General features: G+C 45.5%; 2 long non-coding RNA genes across 7 annotated transcripts in view; both read left to right on the top strand.

The window, feature by feature from the left end:
- The window catches only part of LOC309653735, a 31,349-nt gene extending 29,604 nt beyond the window's left edge, over nucleotides 1-1,745 (top strand). For all 3 annotated transcript variants that reach the window (XR_014259425.1, XR_014259426.1, XR_014259427.1), the window contains one exon: nucleotides 1,477-1,745. This is a non-coding gene — a long non-coding RNA (uncharacterized lncRNA). The remainder of the gene's footprint in view (nucleotides 1-1,476) is intronic.
- LOC309653733 overlaps nucleotides 1-25,931 on the top strand; it is a 258,278-nt gene that overhangs the window by 148,622 nt on the left and 83,725 nt on the right. The gene's annotated exons all lie outside the window — the stretch shown is intronic.

The raw sequence follows: 25,931 nt of genomic DNA, 5'->3' as shown, positions 1-25,931 counted from the left end.
GCTCCCCCTAAACACCAACACAGCAGTCATGTACCTTTCAAGGGGTTCAGGGGCAAGATGGGCAAGGCATTTCTACTAACTCTTCTTAAGGATCATGGACAGTGCCCTATGCTACGAGGTAAGCGGTGACTGTTGTAATGCTTAACTGGTGATCATTTCATGTCACTGATCCTTGGCTCTCTTTGTATCTCATAGGACTGTTGTAAGTCCAATACAAAATGAGTCTTCTTTTTAAACAACTGAAATGTTTTACAAAGCCTAGCATTCTCATATAGAGTCCTTTCAATTCTCCCCACTTTCCCGAGAGGCTAAGAACACTTCACACCATGAACTAGGAGAGGGGGTAGAGCCCTTTCTGATGAAATACAGAAACAAAGACAGAGTCTTAGCCTGCTTGCTCTCTGGACAGGATCTCGGACCACAAGGTCTTAAATCCTGGTGTAAATGACGGAAGTGAGGACACTTCAACTGGCACTCTCATAACAAGAGTTCTGAGACACCTTCCAAAGAGACTGTAGCAGTAGACGAGGGAAGGGAGTGCTACAGTGTGGTAGTACAGGGGGAATGCTCGGCTACAGCAGTGAAAAATGTGGTACCTATTGGTGTGCTCTCGGGGTTCTTGTACATGTAGCATAGATGACCTTTACAGTGTCCCTGCCACCTTCCCACCTGCATTAGGTGTTCTTTTTGTTTTTTTGTTTTTTTTAATTTACGTTTATTTATTGATTGATTGTTTGAACTTATTTATTCTACGTATTTATTTTTTTGGCTGCACAGGGTCTTCATTGCTGTGCACGGGCTTTCTCTAGTTGCGGCTAGCGGGGTCTACTCTTGGTTGCGGTGTGCGGGCTTCTCTTGTTGCGGAGCATGCGCTCTAGGCGCGTGGGCTTCGGTAGTTGCGGCTCACGGGCTCTAGAATGCAGGCTCAGTCGTTGTGGCACATGGGCTTAGTTGCTCCACGGCATGTGGGATCTTCCCAGACCAGGGCTCGAACCCGTGTCCCCCGCATTGCATTGGCAGGCGGATTCTTAACCACGGCGCCACCAGGGAAGCCCTAGGTGTTCTTACATAGAGTCTAAAAACAGAGGGCACTGAGCGAAGGTAGTGGTTACTAAAGGCTCAGGATCTAAATTCTACCTGTCTCTACACCCCTTCCCAGCTGTCGATTTGACCCCATTTGTGAATGCCGACCTCATTCTTCAACTTTCTCTGCCGTTTGTATACTCACCTTGAAAACTTGTTTCTGTGATGCGTTGAGCAGACACAGGGTGGCAGATTGCAGAGGTGGAAGCTGGTGGTCGGATATTTGTGGGCTGAATCTCCTTCAGTCCCATTCCCATTTCTGGTTGCGCAGAGGCCCTACTTCCTGTGTATGACGCGGAGCCATAGGATTGCGGGCAGGAGCCAAGTTCTCCATACAGTGAAGACCCCAGTGTGCCTTGGTTATAGTAATATACCTGGCTTCCTTCCTGGTAGGGAAGTGACAGGCGGCTATGCCCCTGATTTGGAATCTGAGATGGTGCTCCCTGAGCAAGCCTGGCAGAAAGTGATGGATATAGAGGGACCATGTTATTGGCGTCTGAAGTTTTATCATACTGGGCTGCCATAAACATGGAGGAAGCAGCTGGGTGCCGGTCAGTGAGTGCCAGAGTAAAGTCTCCGAGTGAAGAGGAATTCTTTTCAGTGCTTCCTGTGATGTCCCACTCAAGAACACCTGGATAGGAAGGAGCTGAAGTGGAGATCTGGCTGTGGTCAGTAACTCCAGATAACATAGTCGTGCTGGAATGTTGGTAAAGGTAGGCACTACCCATGAGTGTCTGGAAAGAGGTACCGGTAGCCGATGCCGAACTGACGGCAGGGGCAGAGACTCTGGAGAAGTTGCAGACACTTCGTGTTAGGGAAGTTGCATTGCTCACCACAGGAAGAGAATGCTGCAGAGAATTTAGAGTTCCAAGTAGAGATGGATTTTGGAAATTTTCTGTAAGAACAAGAGGGTCATGAAAAACTCAGGGAGGTTGAGAAATTCTCACTACGTTTGAGGAACAGCATTATCTTAAGGTTCTTGCTCTCAGGACACCTCTACTATCGACCCTTCCTGAGAAACCCAAAATCAGACAGTTAATGATGGCTGTAAGGACTGAGCAGTTTTCCACTCTTCTGTATTAACTGCCTGTGCTCCCATCTTGGGCACAGATGGGCAGAAGAGCCAAGTGGTATGGTTCAGACATTGTTCTCTAGGCTGGAAGCAACCTTCTCCCTGCCCTGTCTTTCCCTTCAGCCTGCACTCGTATTGACTTCTATGCTATTTCCTAGACTGGAAGCATTTTAGAACTAGGAGGCCCTTAGAGAACTTTCTCTTTTTTCAGTCTCATTTCACGAGTAAGGAAACTGAGGCTCAGAGAGGTCGGGTTGACTTGTTCAGGTTCTCTCATTATGTTAGTGTCATTACCAGGTTTCAGAACCTAAGTATCCTGACTTCCTTGCCAGGACTCCACTCTGAGCATGATACTGCCAGAAAGCAGGAGAAATAGAACTTATAATATAAGCATTTTTTTTGTCCATTAGAAAACAGTACGGCCATTACCATTGTCATCTTCAGTGTCTCCCTTTGCTTGTGCAGTTCCCACGCTATTACCTAGAGTTGACGTATAGCTCAGTCCAACTGGTGAACTGAAAGAGTCATGTTTGCCCTCTTCAAGCCTGGTTTCTCATCCTACCTCAAAATGATTACCCGAAAGTGGATTTCTTAAGTGCTTTTGGAAAGAGAAAAGTTATCTGATTACTTCAGATTACTCATCTATAAAGTGGTTATAACACCACCACCAATAATAATAGCAGTAATAATTAATAGATGAATAAGCTGATCTATTGCGTATGATTTATATGGAGGAAGATACAATAAGTTCTAGAAAGACAAAGAAAAATCATGAAAAACATGTTACGTAACGAAAAAGAAATCCATAGATATTAATGAAAACTGGGGTATGTGGGCAAGTATCAAAGCCTAATGAATTTACTAACAAATGACATTCTGTACCATACATGCAATATTATGAAAGTGAATTTTGCCCACTCTATTTTAGTGAATACTATTAACCAAAAAACACGATGGAGGTGATAGAGGTGAATGAATTCCTAGCCAATGCATACAGACAGAGACGATAAATCAGTAAAAAATGCACAACAAGCAACAGAATGCAACAAATGTGAATGTATAGGTAGCCACAACATATATAGACAAGTATTTCAATGAAAACCGGTACAAAGCAGACAGCAAAATAGTAAGTGTAAAAGAGTTTCATTATTGTGCTCATTCATATTTTTACCCAGCAAGTAACAGGTATTAAGCCTAGGAGAAATATATCTGTCCATGAATATAACTCATATAATAAGCAGAAAGGAAGCTTAAAAAGTATCAAGAAGGTTTTTGTATTTATCCTAGAACTTAGAATCATCTTCCACATCCAAGAAGATGACATCCCAAGACCTCAAAAAACCATCATCCCTAGAATCCAATTAAAAAAGATTTTCAAATGTAAGAAAATCCAAAGGACTCCACAACATTGTTTTAGATAAACGTGGATGTTTGTGTTTTCTTTTTTTCTTTTGCCGCGCCGCGTGGCCCTGGCCGTCAAAGCACCGAGTCCTAAGCGCTGGACCGCCAGGGAATTCCCTAAATGGGGAATTAGAGATGTGGGGCTTGACTTTTTCTTTTTCTTCTCCGGTAGCTAAGATCTACAAGCGAACGATGGCTGTTGATCAATGTGCTCTCTGTGTTAGGAAGGAAATAACTGTAAAAATTGAAAAGCAACCTTGCCTTAGAAGGTACATATCACACAAAGGAAATAGTCCTTCTGATTCAATGTAGAAGATATCATTTAAAATGTTTAATTGGTCAAATGTCTACCTAGTTTAAAAATTAGAAAGAATAGAACACTGAAAAGCAGCCCCCTAGATAACCACTTTGGTTTCTGGTTTCTAGGAAGCATCATTTCTAAAACATACTTCTAAAATGTTTCTATTCCAAACTGTCAAGTGCCAGCTGTATTCAGAGAGGCAATAAAAGAAAGAAAACGGAGTATGACTTTTCTGATAGGCTGCCCTTCCTGGTGATCCCCTGTTCTGGCCTTACTTTCCTTCTTAGTCTGTTAATGTAAGGATTTGCTACCATCAGCTTTGTTTTGCCCTGCTCTGAGCAGATTTCCCTCTGTGCTGTTTCTGCTTTAATTTAAAATCTTTGGCTCCCATCAACATTCCATGGCAAACTGCCTCTTTCTTGAGAGCTCCTCTATGCTTTCCCTCTTCATTCTTATATTTTTTTCCCATCTCTTGGTTCCTGTTGGCCTGTGCTAATGAAAACAATCCTAAACTTGCTTACGTTTGACTCTGTGCCTCCCTATATAGCCCAGTACTCTCCATCCTCTCTCCCTATTCTCTCTTTTCAACTAGTCGAAATACTAGTGGAGGGAGACCATTGGAGATGAAACATCTTGGTATATATCGCTAGTTTTCTGTGTCACCTGGCTTTTCTATGTTTCTGTTGAAACACTCTTTTGAGAAGTCTCTGATTTCATTTTCTACATGGGTACCCTTTAAGGCTCAATATTGGAAAAGAAGGGGATCAGAGTGATCAACCCAATGTGGTATCCTAACGTAACAGATAAGGAAAGCAGCAGGCTTTGTGAGGCAGTCAGTGATTTGTCCAAAGTCACACAGACAGTAAACGTCAAAGTCAAAACTGAAATTAGGTCTCCAGACTTGTAGTTCAATACTTTCCCTCATTATTCCACGCTATTTTGAATCTCCTCCTCAATTTAGGGGCAAAAGAAATCGAACGCAAAACTTTCCAAAGTTTCTTTTCTTACCTGACATGGTCAGAGAAGAGGAGACATCAACTGCAGGTACAAGGGATGAGGAGACAACACTAGAGGATGTCTGAGTGGCTGCAGCTGAACGGCGCACGTGTCCAGTACAAAGGTCACTGGTTACTGGTCCAAACGGCTCCACGGAAACCCCAAGACCTCTACCAAGTGGTAGTAGGTTTGGTAGGAGAGTGATGTCACAAAGCAGGCAGTTGAAAGGTATGAGCTAGCCAATAGGGAGGTCCGATCCCCAACAGGAGGGCGGGCTTGGGTGAAGAGAGCGTAGGAGAGCTAAAACAACCCCTCAATTTCTGAGCTCTGGGGAGGAAATCCTAGAAGACAGATTTACCTCCCCCAGGCTCTTCCATTAGGGAAATCATTGCAACATTTCTTACAGACGTTCATTAATATAATTAACTAACAGTTACTTATATTCTACAGAGTATTCTATTTTATGTATCATATACTTAGAGCTATATAGATCTTATTTAACTAGTATCCTTAGGAAGGAAAGAGCCATGTAGTTTGAACTATTACAGTTGTAACTTGGTTAAAGAGCAGGGTGAAGTTTGTTGAGTGTACCCTGTGGAGAATGTTGTGGTCCAAGGCTCTTCTCTTTTAGTTTCTTCTCCTTGACTCCTACCTTCCTTGGGCTGGGCTAGGCTGGGGGCCAGGTTGGACTTGCGACTTAACATTTCTCTTCCGCTTTCTTTTTTTTTTTTTTTTTTCTTCCATTATGGGCATTGCTTCTAGGACAAGCCTTGATCTTGCATTGGATGTTCCTTCCTGTCAACTTCCAGCAGCAGGAGTCTTCTTTTCAGTGCTTGATGCTTCACGAAATAGACTCTGCCCATTGGCAGCAAATACCAGAGAGCCAGGAGACAGAGCTGGTTGCAGACCTTTCCTCTTCCAGCCTTTGGTTGCAATTGTTTTGCCCATGATTTGCTAGCTCTAGTTCCTTGGGCCACACAGGTATCCTGCCATCCAGCTCTTTTTATATGTGAGAGACATTCTGAACACTGTCCCTCTTTCTTTGCACAGAAGTATATACAGTGTGGCAGTTACCGTAATCTCCTCCCCCTTGCAAACAGCCCCTCTAGAATCTCGGACCTCTAGGACTCTCTGTCTTGCATGCTTGGGTGCAAGGCCAAGCACAATGAAGAGGAGAATAATTAGAGAAAGAGGAGGACATTGGTGGAGAACTGGGAGCAGGTAAGGTGAAAGGGCACCGGAGAAAAGAGATGCATGTAGGTTTTTTGGTTTCTGTGGGAAACAAGTTGACACACTTGGGCCTCATTTTGTATTAACAGAACAGAGAGTTGTAGATATAAGTAGCTAGATCGTGCAGCAACTGCCATGAAGTCTGTACACTGAAGAGAACAGTCTCACATCTAGTTTTCATTTTGTTTTATGTCATATTACCTTATTTATAGCATTCACTGGTATGTTTGTAGAACGCAGATGTTTTCAAATGCTCTGGTTTTGTCTACATGGTTATTTCCTTGTCCTATTTGTAAGGAATCCAACATTGTAAGACATATTGCATGTTTTTCTCTTGACGATTGTTTACCTTGAAGCGTCATGAGCTAACTTGAGCTGTTGGATTTTGTGGAGAAACTTTAAAAAGGGTCTGTGAAAAAGGCATTGTGGTGAGTCGCATTATGCACCCGAGCGTAAGGAGCAGATATCTGCCACCAGCCCAGCTTGGCCTGGATTGCCTCTGTGTTAGTTCCCCTGGTTAGTGCTTTTCTCCCTAACCACTCTTGTGACTGTGATAATGTGAGTTAAGGGCTGAGTTGCTAGTGATTTATGTGTGAGGTAGGCTGGTTTGAGGGAGGAAATCTATGGACCTAGTCATTTTCCTTGGTGGTAAGCTTTCAGGGGTGCAAAGATCGATCTTCCTGGGGACTTTTCTGGTACCAGGAAGATATCGCATAGATGGGACCTCCAAAGACACACATTTAATTTTTAGGCCTGTTGTTCCTATTATGGGATGTGAGTTTCTTCACTGATGGGGATGCTGCTTATCTGAGAAGAAACTGTGAAAGGTGGTGTAGTATAGAGGTGTGGCTTAAGCTTTTAAGTTTTCTTCAAGGTTTTTCCCCTAAGCTTCATACTTCAGACGGCCTACTTACATGAGACTAGTATGTGATGTCAGGCTAACAACTTCCTAAATACCTGCAAGCCAGATCAGTGTCTCTTTTCTCTATATTCCCATGGAAATCAAGGGTCCCGCCGAATTTTCCATCGAAACAGTTGATTTGTGCTGTCTCTAGGAATTCTACAGGGCGTACCGTTGCTTCCTAACCGGTGTCATTTGGGAGATCGATCCCCCTCTGTACGTTCAAATGATTAATTTTGAGACTCTGCTCATGTGTGCAGTAAACCCTTTAATTCCCTAAGACCTTCCTTTCCTCCATCTCATACCCCATGAAGCCCGCTTCAGTTTATCTCCTGAATTTCTTTGGAATCTGTCAGCTCTCCCTCAACATCCTAATACTGAACTTGCCTGTCTGTTGCGATTAGGTCCTAACTAGTGTCCATATATCTTGTTTCCCTCCAATCCATTCTTCACACAAGAAAGCTTCAAAGCAAGTTGGAACATTGCTCATAAACATCGCTCACAAACATTGTTTTGAGAATAGAAAACACACTGGTGGCCTTTAAGACTCTGCGTGCTCTAGAATCCTCTCTGCTTCTCTAGCCCCATCTTGTGCCACGTTTGCCCTCACTTTCTATGCTTCAGATACACTGAATTAACCTTAGTTCTCACTCATCTGACAGAAGTCAGTTGAGAAATTATTTTTCACTGTGATTCCTAGCATTAAGGAATTTGATGATCAGGTTTTGTATGAGGACTAAAACTAAACTGGGAAGTGGAAGAATTGCGTTTCAACTGTTTCAGTCAACACGCATGTATTAATGATACCTAAGTATTGAACACCGGGCTAGGTTTCATGAGGGATACAGAAGTTCTGGCCATCTCTGGTTTTGGGTATCCCTTATTTGTTGAGACCTTTGCGTTGTTTGGTTGCCTTTTGTCTGTTTTCCAGATGGGAAAACAGGAACAAGGGAAGTATAGGTTATTACTAGGTGGGGTTGAACAAGTGGAGCAGCAAACTGCAAAGCAGAAAGAAGAGGGACGTACTATAGAGGGATGTGATTTCCATTTTCAAGGCGCCTGCGTCCTGTGCAGGGAGACAGCCTAACATAAAATGTGCCTAACAAAAGATCTATTGACTTCTTACTAAAAATCTCCAGTTCATATAACCCAGGGGTTTATACCTTCTCCTTTAAAAGTTCTATTCCTGGGACTTCCCTGGTGGTCCAGTGGTGAAGACTCTGCGCTTCCAATGCAGCAGGCGTGGGTTCAATCCCTGGTTGGGGAGCTAAGATCCCACATGCTGCGCAGCCAAAGAAATTTTTTTCAAAAGTTATACTCCTGTGTTGTTGAATTTAGTGGTTTAGATTTTGTTTGAATGTTAAGAAGATTTCAGTTTATTTACCAGGAACAAACAAAACATAATGTAAAAATAGTTTCCCAGAAACGATTTCCATCGTTCTCTTCTTCCCTTTCTCCCGCAGACTGACTGGTGTTTCATCTCGACAAGTTCTCTGAAGTTCTCTGTCATTCCATAGGAAAGCGGTCTGGCTTGGAGGTTGCAATCCCAGGGAATTTTTCATCAGCGGGGAAGTCTCCATCACTACAGAGGAATCAAGGTTGAAGTCAGTCCCGGGTAAGTGAGATGCTCCCCCTAAACACCAACACAGCAGTCGTGTACCTTTCAAGGGGTTCAGGGGCAAGATGGGCAAGGCATTTCTACTAACTCTTCTTAAGGATCATGGACAGTGTGCCCTATGCTACGAGGTAAGCGGTGACTGTTGTAATTCTTACTGGTGATCATTTCATGTCACTGATCCTTGGCTCTCTTTGTATCTCATAGGACTGTTGTAAGTCCAATACAAAATGAGTCTTCTTTTTAAAAAACTGAAATGTTTTACAAAGCCTAGCATTCTCATAGAGAGTCCTTTGAATTCTCCCCACTTTCCCGAGAGGCTAAGAACACTTCACACCATGAACTAGGAGAGGGGGTAGAGCCCTTTCTGATGAAATATAGAAACAAAGACAGAGTCTTAGCCTGCTTGCTCTCTGGACAGGATCTCGGACCACAAGGTCTTAAATCCTGGTATAAATGACGGAAGTGAGGACAGTTCAACTGGCACTCTCATAACAAGAGTTCTGAAACACCTTCCAAAGAGACTGTAGCAGTAGACGAGGGAAGGGAGTGCTACAGTGTGGTAGTACAGGGGGAATGCTCGGCTACAGCAGTGAAAAATGTGGTACCTATTGGTGTGCTCTCGGGGTTCTTGTACATGTAGCATAGATGACCTTTACAGTGTCCCTCCCACCTTCCCACCTGCATTAGGTGTTCTGTTTTTTTGTTTGTTTGTTTGTTTTTAATTTACGTTTATTGATTGATTGATTGATTGAACTTATTTATTCTACGTATTTATTTTTTTGGCTGCACTGGGTCCTCATTGCTGTGCACGGGCTTTCTCTAGTTGCGGCTAGCGGGGTCTACTCTTGGTTGCGGTGTGCGGGCTTCTCATCGCGGTGGCCTCTCTTGTTGCGGAGCATGGGCTGTAGGCGCGTGGGCTTCGGTAGTTGCGGCTCACGGGCTCTGGAATGCAGGCTCAGTCGTTGTGGCACATGCGCTTAGTTGCAGCACGGCATGTGGGATCTTCGCAGACCGGGGCTCGAAGCCGTGTCCCCTGCATTGGCAGGCGCCACCAGGGAAGCCCTAGCTGTTCTTACATAGAGTCTAAAAACAGAGAGCACTGAGAGAAGGTAGTGATTATTAAAGGCTCAGGATCTAAATTCTACCTGTCTCTACACCCCTTCCCAGCTGTCGATTTGACCCCGTTTGTGAATGCCGACCTCATTCTTCAACTTGCTCTGCCGTTTGTATACTCACCTTGAAAACTTGTTTCTGTGATGCGTTGAGCAGACACAGGGTGGCAGATTGCAGAGGTGGAAGCTGGTGGTCGGATATTTGCGGGCTGAATCTCCTTCAGTCCCATTCCCATTTCTGGTTGCGCAGAGGCCCTACTTCCTGTGTATGACGCGGAGCCATAGGATTGCGGGCAGGAGCCAAGTTCTCCATACAGTGAAGACCCCAGTGTGCCTTGGTTATAGTAATATACCTGGCTTCCTTCCTGGTAGGGAAGTGACAGGCGGCTATGCCCCTGATTTGTTCGTGGGCCTCCTGATGCAGCAGTTCCCTTGGCTCTGGCCCTGTCGTCAGCTGCCCCTAGGAGGACTCTGAGCCCTAGCTACTTCTCTGGTAGATTTGCCTATTCCCCCACTATAATCACACCTGAATAAGGCAACTCAAACCTTTCAGAGATGTGTCGTGAACCTCTTGTTTTCTGAAATACCTATCTGGTGGTTGTGAGACTTAAGGCCAACCTCCCCGAGAGACTTTGTTTCTATTTCTCCTAGTAAACCTAGACTCATCTCCTGTCACCTTCAACTCTACTCCAATTGTGTTCTTTCAACCCAGACCCCTGACCCTGCTTTTTACTTCTGCCATTTCATCCTCACTCCTGCTTCCTTTCCTAAATCCATACGTCTCTTTTGGCCTTCCTAGCCCTGGGCCAAGTTCCTTCCTCTTTCCTCAGTTTTTACCCCTTTCCTTCATTCTCCCATCCAACTTTCAGGCCTTCCTTTCTCACGCCCCAGTTAGCAGCATCTCAAAATTCGAAAGGTTTATTACTCATCTATTAATTCTATTCCATTTACTTATTCGGTTCTATACCTATCTTACCTATGTATGGAAGAACCGCTGGTAGCCAAGGTGGCAGCAAGAATCCTAGCAGCTGTCACCTGACGTATCCGTAGTAGTCAGCAATTTCCATTTCTTTGTCCCTCTGGGTGAAAAATTGCAGCTTCCCCGAAGAGGTGTATCTGGCAGCATTCTCCCGTTGTTGTTGAGCCCGCCTCTTCATGGCCTCTCGCTCTGGCCTCTGCTCTTGTTCGATGGGCTTTGACATGACTGGCTCAGGCACGTTGGGTTCCCTCCATGGAACTCGTTGCTTGCTGAAGTCTTGGAGTAGAAGTTGGGTTTGGAGCTTGGGTGGGGACTGGCGCTTAGTCACAGCAGGGGGAACAGGCTCGCGCTGGAGAGAAGCGCCAGATGAAGTTTTGTAGGGTGCAGGCCTAGGAGCAGCAGGCTGAGGGACACGAGGCTGGGTATGGTTGGTCCAAGCCGGTTGGGTTGGGTTGGCCACAGTTGGCTGAGCTGGTTTGGCGGGACCTGGCAAAGAGGCAGGAGCTGGCTGGGATGAATTGACTGCAGCAGGTTGAGCTGAGTCAGTAGAACCAGGCTGGGCACGGTAAGCCACAGCAGGCCGATGTGAGGCCAGAGACTGTGGCCTCCGAGGAGCGGGTCGAGCTTGAGGCTTGTCCCAGGCAGAAAAAGGCAGAGGTATCAACTTGACCTTCCCAGGAGGAGGCCGCTCACACTGGGATGGAGATGGACACTCTGTTTCAGCACTGCTGTCTGGTTTCTGGGCTTGGACTTGCGTTTTCTCAGGCCTCTTACCCTCACGTGGGGTATGCCGCCGTGGCTGGATCGCTGGGGGTGGCTGGGGGTCTTTGGGGTTGCTTGAATTTCCCAAGAGCCGACAGGAAGAGAGCCCAGTTTTCGTCTCATTCTTCTTCCCCAGCGCATGAAGAACCTTCACAGACTCCAGCATGCGCACGCCAAGGGAGGTTCGAGGCTTTTGAAAGCTCTCTTGGCGAAGCTCAGTTTGGTGTTCCTTTCGCTTCGTGTTGGGGATTGCTGGCTTGTCTTCTGCCTTGACTTTGTTCCCTGACTGCTTGTTCTCTTCAGCCTTGTTTCTTCCTCTGGTCCTTTTGGTCTTTTCCTGCCCATGGCTCTCAGTTTTGCTGATCTTTCCGGATGCAGCTTTCTGAGGTTTGCCTTGAGAGTGCTTGGCCGTGTTCGCAGGAGCCCTGTCACTGACTGCAGCAGTGCATATAACCGCTTCTCCCCCTAACAGGCACTCTGGATCCTTTGGCTGGATTTTGGCCTTGGGAGCACCACCGATAGGCTCAGAGGCTTTCTGTTTGTTCTTCCTGGGTTGATCAGAGGGAACCTTTACGACACTTGGCTTTTCCTGCACCTGATTCACCTTAATGGCTCTGGTGTCTTCAGCTTTGATCACGTTGGGACCTTGGGATCGATCAAGATCTTTCCAAGAATTAAAGAGCTGGGGAAGGTGAATATCCTCCGCCAGTGTAGTAATGTCTGCAAGACCACTGCTAGGTTCAGTCCCATTTTCAAGTGTCCCTAGGTCCTGACGACTCAGGCTGTTCTCTCCCAGATCAGCATTTTCAGAACCAGGCTGCTCCTCTTGGCTGAGGGGATCGGTGCAGGCCAGCGGCTGGGGAATATCAGGGATTCCCAAAGGGAGTAGTGGAGGATCTTGGTTTTCTATTGGGATCTGGTAGGCCTCCAGAGGCTTTGACAGCTTGGTTTTGATATCCTCCACGTTCTTACTCTCTGTTTGTCCCTGGCTTGGAGCTGGAGGCAGGGCCAGGAGACGCCTGGCACTCTGGACTGGAGCTGTCACTGAAATGTCCCCAAGTTCAGATGGTGGGTTACTCTCAAGTATGTGACTGTTTCTGCTACTGCAGGACTTGGGGAGTTCTTGAGTTTGTGTCACACAAAACGTCTGGCTTGGAGGTTGCAATCCCAGGGAATTTTTCATCACCAGGGAAGTCTCCATCACTACAAAGGGATCAAGGGAGAAGTCAGTCCCTGGTAAATGAGATGCTCCCCCTAAACACCAACACAGCAGTCATGTACCTTTCAAGGGGTTCAGGGGCAAGATGGGCAAGGCATTTCTACTAACTCTTCTTAAGGATCATGGACAGTGCCCTATGCTACGAGGTAAGCGGTGACTGTTGTAATGCTTAACTGGTGATCATTTCATGTCACTGATCCTTGGCTCTCTTTGTATCTCATAAGACTGTTGTAAGTCCAATACAAAATGAGTCTTCTTTTTAAACAACTGAAATGTTTTACAAAGCCTAGCATTCTCATATAGAGTCCTTTCAATTCTCCCCACTTTCCCGAGAGGCTAAGAACACTTCACACCATGAACTAGGAGAGGGGGTAGAGCCCTTTCTGATGAAATACAGAAACAAAGACAGAGTCTTAGCCTGCTTGCTCTCTGGACAGGATCTCGGACCACAAGGTCTTAAATCCTGGTGTAAATGACGGAAGTGAGGACACTTCAACTGGCACTCTCATAACAAGAGTTCTGAGACACCTTCCAAAGAGACTGTAGCAGTAGACGAGGGAAGGGAGTGCTACAGTGTGGTAGTACAGGGGGAATGCTCGGCTACAGCAGTGAAAAATGTGGTACCTATTGGTGTGCTCTCGGGGTTCTTGTACATGTAGCATAGATGACCTTTACAGTGTCCCTGCCACCTTCCCACCTGCATTAGGTGTTCTTTTTGTTTTTTTGTTTTTTTTAATTTACGTTTATTTATTGATTGATTGTTTGAACTTATTTATTCTACGTATTTATTTTTTTGGCTGCACAGGGTCTTCATTGCTGTGCACGGGCTTTCTCTAGTTGCGGCTAGCGGGGTCTACTCTTGGTTGCGGTGTGCGGGCTTCTCTTGTTGCGGAGCATGCGCTCTAGGCGCGTGGGCTTCGGTAGTTGCGGCTCACGGGCTCTAGAATGCAGGCTCAGTCGTTGTGGCACATGGGCTTAGTTGCTCCACGGCATGTGGGATCTTCCCAGACCAGGGCTCGAACCCGTGTCCCCCGCATTGCATTGGCAGGCGGATTCTTAACCACGGCGCCACCAGGGAAGCCCTAGGTGTTCTTACATAGAGTCTAAAAACAGAGGGCACTGAGCGAAGGTAGTGGTTACTAAAGGCTCAGGATCTAAATTCTACCTGTCTCTACACCCCTTCCCAGCTGTCGATTTGACCCCATTTGTGAATGCCGACCTCATTCTTCAACTTTCTCTGCCGTTTGTATACTCACCTTGAAAACTTGTTTCTGTGATGCGTTGAGCAGACACAGGGTGGCAGATTGCAGAGGTGGAAGCTGGTGGTCGGATATTTGTGGGCTGAATCTCCTTCAGTCCCATTCCCATTTCTGGTTGCGCAGAGGCCCTACTTCCTGTGTATGACGCGGAGCCATAGGATTGCGAGCAGGAGCCAAGTTCTCCATACAGTGAAGACCCCAGTGTGCCTTGGTTATAGTAATATACCTGGCTTCCTTCCTGGTAGGGAAGTGACAGGCGGCTATGCCCCTGATTTGTTCGTGGGCCTCCTGATGCAGCAGTTCCCTTGGCTCTGGCCCTGTCGTCAGCTGCCCCTAGGAGGACTCTGAGCCCTAGCTACTTCTCTGGTAGATTTGCCTATTCCCCCACTATAATCACACCTGAATAAGGCAACTCAAACCTTTCAGAGATGTGTCGTGAACCTCTTGTTTTCTGAAATACCTATCTGGTGGTTGTGAGACTTAAGGCCAACCTCCCCGAGAGACTTTGTTTCTATTTCTCCTAGTAAACCTAGACTCATCTCCTGTCACCTTCAACTCTACTCCAATTGTGTTCTTTCAACCCAGACCCCTGACCCTGCTTTTTACTTCTGCCATTTCATCCTCACTCCTGCTTCCTTTCCTAAATCCATACGTCTCTTTTGGCCTTCCTAGCCCTGGGCCAAGTTCCTTCCTCTTTCCTCAGTTTTTACCCCTTTCCTTCATTCTCCCATCCAACTTTCAGGCCTTCCTTTCTCACGCCCCAGTTAGCAGCATCTCAAAATTCGAAAGGTTTATTACTCATCTATTAATTCTATTCCATTTACTTATTCGGTTCTATACCTATCTTACCTATGTATGGAAGAACCGCTGGTAGCCAAGGTGGCAGCAAGAATCCTAGCAGCTGTCACCTGACGTATCCGTAGTAGTCAGCAATTTCCATTTCTTTGTCCCTCTGGGTGAAAAATTGCAGCTTCCCCGAAGAGGTGTATCTGGCAGCATTCTCCCGTTGTTGTTGAGCCCGCCTCTTCATGGCCTCTCGCTCTGGCCTCTGCTCTTGTTCGATGGGCTTTGACATGACTGGCTCAGGCACGTTGGGTTCCCTCCATGGAACTCGTTGCTTGCTGAAGTCTTGGAGTAGAAGTTGGGTTTGGAGCTTGGGTGGGGACTGGCGCTTAGTCACAGCAGGGGGAACAGGCTCGCGCTGGAGAGAAGCGCCAGATGAAGTTTTGTAGGGTGCAGGCCTAGGAGCAGCAGGCTGAGGGACACGAGGCTGGGTATGGTTGGTCCAAGCCGGTTGGGTTGGGTTGGCCACAGTTGGCTGAGCTGGTTTGGCGGGACCTGGCAAAGAGGCAGGAGCTGGCTGGGATGAATTGACTGCAGCAGGTTGAGCTGAGTCAGTAGAACCAGGCTGGGCACGGTAAGCCACAGCAGGCCGATGTGAGGCCAGAGACTGTGGCCTCCGAGGAGCGGGTCGAGCTTGAGGCTTGTCCCAGGCAGAAAAAGGCAGAGGTATCAACTTGACCTTCCCAGGAGGAGGCCGCTCACACTGGGATGGAGATGGACACTCTGTTTCAGCACTGCTGTCTGGTTTCTGGGCTTGGACTTGCGTTTTCTCAGGCCTCTTACCCTCACGTGGGGTATGCCGCCGTGGCTGGATCGCTGGGGGTGGCTGGGGGTCTTTGGGGTTGCTTGAATTTCCCAAGAGCCGACAGGAAGAGAGCCCAGTTTTCGTCTCATTCTTCTTCCCCAGCGCATGAAGAACCTTCACAGACTCCAGCATGCGCACGCCAAGGGAGGTTCGAGGCTTTTGAAAGCTCTCTTGGCGAAGCTCAGTTTGGTGTTCCTTTCGCTTCGTGTTGGGGATTGCTGGCTTGTCTTCTGCCTTGACTTTGTTCCCTGACTGCTTGTTCTCTTCAGCCTTGTTTCTTCCTCTGGTCCTTTTGGTCTTTTCCTGCCCATGGCTCTCAGTTTTGCTGATCTTTCCGGATGCAGCTTTCTGAGGTTTGCCTTGAGAGTGCTTGGCCGTGTTCGCAGGAGCCCTGTCACTGACTGCAGCAGTGCATATAACCGCTTCTCCCCCTAACAGGCACTCTGGATCCTTTGGCTGGATTTTGGCCTTGGGAGCACCACCGATAGGCTCAGAGGCTTTCTGTTTGTTCTTCCTGGGTTGATCAGAGGGAACCTTTACGACACTTGGCTTTTCCTGCACCTGATTCACCTTAATGGCTCTGGTGTCTTCAGCTTTGATCACGTTGGGACCTTGGGATCGATCAAGATCTTTCCAAGAATTAAAGAGCTGGGGAAGGTGAATATCCTCCGCCAGTGTAGTAATGTCTGCAAGACCACTGCTAGGTTCAGTCCCATTTTCAAGTGTCCCTAGGTCCTGACGACTCAGGCTGTTCTCTCCCAGATCAGCATTTTCAGAACCAGGCTGCTCCTCTTGGCTGAGGGGATCGGTGCAGGCCAGCGGCTGGGGAATATCAGGGATTCCCAAAGGGAGTAGTGGAGGATCTTGGTTTTCTATTGGGATCTGGTAGGCCTCCAGAGGCTTTGACAGCTTGGTTTTGATATCCTCCACGTTCTTACTCTCTGTTTGTCCCTGGCTTGGAGCTGGAGGCAGGGCCAGGAGACGCCTGGCACTCTGGACTGGAGCTGTCACTGAAATGTCCCCAAGTTCAGATGGTGGGTTACTCTCAAGTATGTGACTGTTTCTGCTACTGCAGGACTTGGGGAGTTCTTGAGTTTGTGTCACACAAAACGTCTGGCTTGGAGGTTGCAATCCCAGGGAATTTTTCATCACCAGGGAAGTCTCCATCACTACAAAGGGATCAAGGGAGAAGTCAGTCCCTGGTAAATGAGATGCTCCCCCTAAACACCAACACAGCAGTCATGTACCTTTCAAGGGGTTCAGGGGCAAGATGGGCAAGGCATTTCTACTAACTCTTCTTAAGGATCATGGACAGTGCCCTATGCTACGAGGTAAGCGGTGACTGTTGTAATGCTTAACTGGTGATCATTTCATGTCACTGATCCTTGGCTCTCTTTGTATCTCATAGGACTGTTGTAAGTCCAATACAAAATGAGTCTTCTTTTTAAACAACTGAAATGTTTTACAAAGCCTAGCATTCTCATATAGAGTCCTTTCAATTCTCCCCACTTTCCCGAGAGGCTAAGAACACTTCACACCATGAACTAGGAGAGGGGGTAGAGCCCTTTCTGATGAAATACAGAAACAAAGACAGAGTCTTAGCCTGCTTGCTCTCTGGACAGGATCTCGGACCACAAGGTCTTAAATCCTGGTATAAATGACGGAAGTGAGGACACTTCAACTGGCACTCTCATAACAAGAGTTCTGAGACACCTTCCAAAGAGACTGTAGCAGTAGACGAGGGAAGGGAGTGCTACAGTGTGGTAGTACAGGGGGAATGCTCGGCTACAGCAGTGAAAAATGTGGTACCTATTGGTGTGCTCTCGGGGTTCTTGTACATGTAGCATAGATGACCTTTACAGTGTCCCTGCCACCTTCCCACCTGCATTAGGTGTTCTTTTTGTTTTTTTGTTTTTTTTAATTTACGTTTATTTATTGATTGATTGTTTGAACTTATTTATTCTACGTATTTATTTTTTTGGCTGCACAGGGTCTTCATTGCTGTGCACGGGCTTTCTCTAGTTGCGGCTAGCGGGGTCTACTCTTGGTTGCGGTGTGCGGGCTTCTCTTGTTGCGGAGCATGCGCTCTAGGCGCGTGGGCTTCGGTAGTTGCGGCTCACGGGCTCTAGAATGCAGGCTCAGTCGTTGTGGCACATGGGCTTAGTTGCTCCACGGCATGTGGGATCTTCCCAGACCAGGGCTCGAACCCGTGTCCCCCGCATTGCATTGGCAGGCGGATTCTTAACCACGGCGCCACCAGGGAAGCCCTAGGTGTTCTTACATAGAGTCTAAAAACAGAGGGCACTGAGCGAAGGTAGTGGTTACTAAAGGCTCAGGATCTAAATTCTACCTGTCTCTACACCCCTTGCCAGCTGTCGATTTGACCCCATTTGTGAATGCCGACCTCATTCTTCAACTTTCTCTGCCGTTTGTATACTCACCTTGAAAACTTGTTTCTGTGATGCGTTGAGCAGACACAGGGTGGCAGATTGCAGAGGTGGAAGCTGGTGGTCGGATATTTGTGGGCTGAATCTCCTTCAGTCCCATTCCCATTTCTGGTTGCGCAGAGGCCCTACTTCCTGTGTATGACGCGGAGCCATAGGATTGCGGGCAGGAGCCAAGTTCTCCATACAGTGAAGACCCCAGTGTGCCTTGGTTATAGTAATATACCTGGCTTCCTTCCTGGTAGGGAAGTGACAGGCGGCTATGCCCCTGATTTGGAATCTGAGATGGTGCTCCCTGAGCAAGCCTGGCAGAAAGTGATGGATATAGAGGGACCATGTTATTGGCGTCTGAAGTTTTATCATACTGGGCTGCCATAAACATGGAGGAAGCAGCTGGGTGCCGGTCAGTGAGTGCCAGAGTAAAGTCTCCGAGTGAAGAGGAATTCTTTTCAGTGCTTCCTGTGATGTCCCACTCAAGAACACCTGGATAGGAAGGAGCTGAAGTGGAGATCTGGCTGTGGTCAGTAACTCCAGATAACATAGTCGTGCTGGAATGTTGGTAAAGGTAGGCACTACCCATGAGTGTCTGGAAAGAGGTACCGGTAGCCGATGCCGAACTGACAGCAGGGGCAGAGACTCTGGAGAAGTTGCAGACACTTCGTGTTAGGGAAGTTGCATTGCTCACCACAGGAAGAGAATGCTGCAGAGAATTTAGAGTTCCAAGTAGAGATGGATTTTGGAAATTTTCTGTAAGAACAAGAGGGTCATGAAAAACTCAGGGAGGTTGAGAAATTCTCACTACGTTTGAGGAACAGCATTATCTTAAGGTTCTTGCTCTCAGGACACCTCTACTATCGACCCTTCCTGAGAAACCCAAAATCAGACAGTTAATGATGGCTGTAAGGACTGAGCAGTTTTCCACTCTTCTGTATTAACTGCCTGTGCTCCCATCTTGGGCACAGATGGGCAGAAGAGCCAAGTGGTATGGTTCAGACATTGTTCTCTAGGCTGGAAGCAACCTTCTCCCTGCCCTGTCTTTCCCTTCAGCCTGCACTCGTATTGACTTCTATGCTATTTCCTAGACTGGAAGCATTTTAGAACTAGGAGGCCCTTAGAGAACTTTCTCTTTTTTCAGTCTCATTTCACGAGTAAGGAAACTGAGGCTCAGAGAGGTCGGGTTGACTTGTTCAGGTTCTCTCATTATGTTAGTGTCATTACCAGGTTTCAGAACCTAAGTATCCTGACTTCCTTGCCAGGACTCCACTCTGAGCATGATACTGCCAGAAAGCAGGAGAAATAGAACTTATAATATAAGCATTTTTTTTGTCCATTAGAAAACAGTACGGCCATTACCATTGTCATCTTCAGTGTCTCCCTTTGCTTGTGCAGTTCCCACGCTATTACCTAGAGTTGACGTATAGCTCAGTCCAACTGGTGAACTGAAAGAGTCATGTTTGCCCTCTTCAAGCCTGGTTTCTCATCCTACCTCAAAATGATTACCCGAAAGTGGATTTCTTAAGTGCTTTTGGAAAGAGAAAAGTTATCTGATTACTTCAGATTACTCATCTATAAAGTGGTTATAACACCACCACCAATAATAATAGCAGTAATAATTAATAGATGAATAAGCTGATCTATTGCGTATGATTTATATGGAGGAAGATACAATAAGTTCTAGAAAGACAAAGAAAAATCATGAAAAACATGTTACGTAACGAAAAAGAAATCCATAGATATTAATGAAAACTGGGGTATGTGGGCAAGTATCAAAGCCTAATGAATTTACTAACAAATGACATTCTGTACCATACATGCAATATTATGAAAGTGAATTTTGCCCACTCTATTTTAGTGAATACTATTAACCAAAAAACACGATGGAGGTGATAGAGGTGAATGAATTCCTAGCCAATGCATACAGACAGAGACGATAAATCAGTAAAAAATGCACAACAAGCAACAGAATGCAACAAATGTGAATGTATAGGTAGCCACAACATATATAGACAAGTATTTCAATGAAAACCGGTACAAAGCAGACAGCAAAATAGTAAGTGTAAAAGAGTTTCATTATTGTGCTCATTCATATTTTTACCCAGCAAGTAACAGGTATTAAGCCTAGGAGAAATATATCTGTCCATGAATATAACTCATATAATAAGCAGAAAGGAAGCTTAAAAAGTATCAAGAAGGTTTTTGTATTTATCCTAGAACTTAGAATCATCTTCCACATCCAAGAAGATGACATCCCAAGACCTCAAAAAACCATCATCCCTAGAATCCAATTAAAAAAGATTTTCAAATGTAAGAAAATCCAAAGGACTCCACAACATTGTTTTAGATAAACGTGGATGTTTGTGTTTTCTTTTTTTCTTTTGCCGCGCCGCGTGGCCCTGGCCGTCAAAGCACCGAGTCCTAAGCGCTGGACCGCCAGGGAATTCCCTAAATGGGGAATTAGAGATGTGGGGCTTGACTTTTTCTTTTTCTTCTCCGGTAGCTAAGATCTACAAGCGAACGATGGCTGTTGATCAATGTGCTCTCTGTGTTAGGAAGGAAATAACTGTAAAAATTGAAAAGCAACCTTGCCTTAGAAGGTACATATCACACAAAGGAAATAGTCCTTCTGATTCAATGTAGAAGATATCATTTAAAATGTTTAATTGGTCAAATGTCTACCTAGTTTAAAAATTAGAAAGAATAGAACACTGAAAAGCAGCCCCCTAGATAACCACTTTGGTTTCTGGTTTCTAGGAAGCATCATTTCTAAAACATACTTCTAAAATGTTTCTATTCCAAACTGTCAAGTGCCAGCTGTATTCAGAGAGGCAATAAAAGAAAGAAAACGGAGTATGACTTTTCTGATAGGCTGCCCTTCCTGGTGATCCCCTGTTCTGGCCTTACTTTCCTTCTTAGTCTGTTAATGTAAGGATTTGCTACCATCAGCTTTGTTTTGCCCTGCTCTGAGCAGATTTCCCTCTGTGCTGTTTCTGCTTTAATTTAAAATCTTTGGCTCCCATCAACATTCCATGGCAAACTGCCTCTTTCTTGAGAGCTCCTCTATGCTTTCCCTCTTCATTCTTATATTTTTTTCCCATCTCTTGGTTCCTGTTGGCCTGTGCTAATGAAAACAATCCTAAACTTGCTTACGTTTGACTCTGTGCCTCCCTATATAGCCCAGTACTCTCCATCCTCTCTCCCTATTCTCTCTTTTCAACTAGTCGAAATACTAGTGGAGGGAGACCATTGGAGATGAAACATCTTGGTATATATCGCTAGTTTTCTGTGTCACCTGGCTTTTCTATGTTTCTGTTGAAACACTCTTTTGAGAAGTCTCTGATTTCATTTTCTACATGGGTACCCTTTAAGGCTCAATATTGGAAAAGAAGGGGATCAGAGTGATCAACCCAATGTGGTATCCTAACGTAACAGATAAGGAAAGCAGCAGGCTTTGTGAGGCAGTCAGTGATTTGTCCAAAGTCACACAGACAGTAAACGTCAAAGTCAAAACTGAAATTAGGTCTCCAGACTTGTAGTTCAATACTTTCCCTCATTATTCCACGCTATTTTGAATCTCCTCCTCAATTTAGGGGCAAAAGAAATCGAACGCAAAACTTTCCAAAGTTTCTTTTCTTACCTGACATGGTCAGAGAAGAGGAGACATCAACTGCAGGTACAAGGGATGAGGAGACAACACTAGAGGATGTCTGAGTGGCTGCAGCTGAACGGCGCACGTGTCCAGTACAAAGGTCACTGGTTACTGGTCCAAACGGCTCCACGGAAACCCCAAGACCTCTACCAAGTGGTAGTAGGTTTGGTAGGAGAGTGATGTCACAAAGCAGGCAGTTGAAAGGTATGAGCTAGCCAATAGGGAGGTCCGATCCCCAACAGGAGGGCGGGCTTGGGTGAAGAGAGCGTAGGAGAGCTAAAACAACCCCTCAATTTCTGAGCTCTGGGGAGGAAATCCTAGAAGACAGATTTACCTCCCCCAGGCTCTTCCATTAGGGAAATCATTGCAACATTTCTTACAGACGTTCATTAATATAATTAACTAACAGTTACTTATATTCTACAGAGTATTCTATTTTATGTATCATATACTTAGAGCTATATAGATCTTATTTAACTAGTATCCTTAGGAAGGAAAGAGCCATGTAGTTTGAACTATTACAGTTGTAACTTGGTTAAAGAGCAGGGTGAAGTTTGTTGAGTGTACCCTGTGGAGAATGTTGTGGTCCAAGGCTCTTCTCTTTTAGTTTCTTCTCCTTGACTCCTACCTTCCTTGGGCTGGGCTAGGCTGGGGGCCAGGTTGGACTTGCGACTTAACATTTCTCTTCCGCTTTCTTTTTTTTTTTTTTTTTTCTTCCATTATGGGCATTGCTTCTAGGACAAGCCTTGATCTTGCATTGGATGTTCCTTCCTGTCAACTTCCAGCAGCAGGAGTCTTCTTTTCAGTGCTTGATGCTTCACGAAATAGACTCTGCCCATTGGCAGCAAATACCAGAGAGCCAGGAGACAGAGCTGGTTGCAGACCTTTCCTCTTCCAGCCTTTGGTTGCAATTGTTTTGCCCATGATTTGCTAGCTCTAGTTCCTTGGGCCACACAGGTATCCTGCCATCCAGCTCTTTTTATATGTGAGAGACATTCTGAACACTGTCCCTCTTTCTTTGCACAGAAGTATATACAGTGTGGCAGTTACCGTAATCTCCTCCCCCTTGCAAACAGCCCCTCTAGAATCTCGGACCTCTAGGACTCTCTGTCTTGCATGCTTGGGTGCAAGGCCAAGCACAATGAAGAGGAGAATAATTAGAGAAAGAGGAGGACATTGGTGGAGAACTGGGAGCAGGTAAGGTGAAAGGGCACCGGAGAAAAGAGATGCATGTAGGTTTTTTGGTTTCTGTGGGAAACAAGTTGACACACTTGGGCCTCATTTTGTATTAACAGAACAGAGAGTTGTAGATATAAGTAGCTAGATCGTGCAGCAACTGCCATGAAGTCTGTACACTGAAGAGAACAGTCTCACATCTAGTTTTCATTTTGTTTTATGTCATATTACCTTATTTATAGCATTCACTGGTATGTTTGTAGAACGCAGATGTTTTCAAATGCTCTGGTTTTGTCTACATGGTTATTTCCTTGTCCTATTTGTAAGGAATCCAACATTGTAAGACATATTGCATGTTTTTCTCTTGACGATTGTTTACCTTGAAGCGTCATGAGCTAACTTGAGCTGTTGGATTTTGTGGAGAAACTTTAAAAAGGGTCTGTGAAAAAGGCATTGTGGTGAGTCGCATTATGCACCCGAGCGTAAGGAGCAGATATCTGCCACCAGCCCAGCTTGGCCTGGATTGCCTCTGTGTTAGTTCCCCTGGTTAGTGCTTTTCTCCCTAACCACTCTTGTGACTGTGATAATGTGAGTTAAGGGCTGAGTTGCTAGTGATTTATGTGTGAGGTAGGCTGGTTTGAGGGAGGAAATCTATGGACCTAGTCATTTTCCTTGGTGGTAAGCTTTCAGGGGTGCAAAGATCGATCTTCCTGGGGACTTTTCTGGTACCAGGAAGATATCGCATAGATGGGACCTCCAAAGACACACATTTAATTTTTAGGCCTGTTGTTCCTATTATGGGATGTGAGTTTCTTCACTGATGGGGATGCTGCTTATCTGAGAAGAAACTGTGAAAGGTGGTGTAGTATAGAGGTGTGGCTTAAGCTTTTAAGTTTTCTTCAAGGTTTTTCCCCTAAGCTTCATACTTCAGACGGCCTACTTACATGAGACTAGTATGTGATGTCAGGCTAACAACTTCCTAAATACCTGCAAGCCAGATCAGTGTCTCTTTTCTCTATATTCCCATGGAAATCAAGGGTCCCGCCGAATTTTCCATCGAAACAGTTGATTTGTGCTGTCTCTAGGAATTCTACAGGGCGTACCGTTGCTTCCTAACCGGTGTCATTTGGGAGATCGATCCCCCTCTGTACGTTCAAATGATTAATTTTGAGACTCTGCTCATGTGTGCAGTAAACCCTTTAATTCCCTAAGACCTTCCTTTCCTCCATCTCATACCCCATGAAGCCCGCTTCAGTTTATCTCCTGAATTTCTTTGGAATCTGTCAGCTCTCCCTCAACATCCTAATACTGAACTTGCCTGTCTGTTGCGATTAGGTCCTAACTAGTGTCCATATATCTTGTTTCCCTCCAATCCATTCTTCACACAAGAAAGCTTCAAAGCAAGTTGGAACATTGCTCATAAACATCGCTCACAAACATTGTTTTGAGAATAGAAAACACACTGGTGGCCTTTAAGACTCTGCGTGCTCTAGAATCCTCTCTGCTTCTCTAGCCCCATCTTGTGCCACGTTTGCCCTCACTTTCTATGCTTCAGATACACTGAATTAACCTTAGTTCTCACTCATCTGACAGAAGTCAGTTGAGAAATTATTTTTCACTGTGATTCCTAGCATTAAGGAATTTGATGATCAGGTTTTGTATGAGGACTAAAACTAAACTGGGAAGTGGAAGAATTGCGTTTCAACTGTTTCAGTCAACACGCATGTATTAATGATACCTAAGTATTGAACACCGGGCTAGGTTTCATGAGGGATACAGAAGTTCTGGCCATCTCTGGTTTTGGGTATCCCTTATTTGTTGAGACCTTTGCGTTGTTTGGTTGCCTTTTGTCTGTTTTCCAGATGGGAAAACAGGAACAAGGGAAGTATAGGTTATTACTAGGTGGGGTTGAACAAGTGGAGCAGCAAACTGCAAAGCAGAAAGAAGAGGGACGTACTATAGAGGGATGTGATTTCCATTTTCAAGGCGCCTGCGTCCTGTGCAGGGAGACAGCCTAACATAAAATGTGCCTAACAAAAGATCTATTGACTTCTTACTAAAAATCTCCAGTTCATATAACCCAGGGGTTTATACCTTCTCCTTTAAAAGTTCTATTCCTGGGACTTCCCTGGTGGTCCAGTGGTGAAGACTCTGCGCTTCCAATGCAGCAGGCGTGGGTTCAATCCCTGGTTGGGGAGCTAAGATCCCACATGCTGCGCAGCCAAAGAAATTTTTTTCAAAAGTTATACTCCTGTGTTGTTGAATTTAGTGGTTTAGATTTTGTTTGAATGTTAAGAAGATTTCAGTTTATTTACCAGGAACAAACAAAACATAATGTAAAAATAGTTTCCCAGAAACGATTTCCATCGTTCTCTTCTTCCCTTTCTCCCGCAGACTGACTGGTGTTTCATCTCGACAAGTTCTCTGAAGTTCTCTGTCATTCCATAGGAAAGCGGTCTGGCTTGGAGGTTGCAATCCCAGGGAATTTTTCATCAGCGGGGAAGTCTCCATCACTACAGAGGAATCAAGGTTGAAGTCAGTCCCGGGTAAGTGAGATGCTCCCCCTAAACACCAACACAGCAGTCGTGTACCTTTCAAGGGGTTCAGGGGCAAGATGGGCAAGGCATTTCTACTAACTCTTCTTAAGGATCATGGACAGTGTGCCCTATGCTACGAGGTAAGCGGTGACTGTTGTAATTCTTACTGGTGATCATTTCATGTCACTGATCCTTGGCTCTCTTTGTATCTCATAGGACTGTTGTAAGTCCAATACAAAATGAGTCTTCTTTTTAAAAAACTGAAATGTTTTACAAAGCCTAGCATTCTCATAGAGAGTCCTTTGAATTCTCCCCACTTTCCCGAGAGGCTAAGAACACTTCACACCATGAACTAGGAGAGGGGGTAGAGCCCTTTCTGATGAAATATAGAAACAAAGACAGAGTCTTAGCCTGCTTGCTCTCTGGACAGGATCTCGGACCACAAGGTCTTAAATCCTGGTATAAATGACGGAAGTGAGGACAGTTCAACTGGCACTCTCATAACAAGAGTTCTGAAACACCTTCCAAAGAGACTGTAGCAGTAGAC

Source organism: Balaenoptera physalus, assembly GCF_965194825.1.
Source record: "Balaenoptera physalus genome assembly, contig: HAP1_SCAFFOLD_1059, whole genome shotgun sequence".
NCBI lineage: Eukaryota > Metazoa > Chordata > Mammalia > Artiodactyla > Balaenopteridae > Balaenoptera > Balaenoptera physalus.
This window is presented reverse-complemented; position numbering and strand designations above follow the sequence as displayed.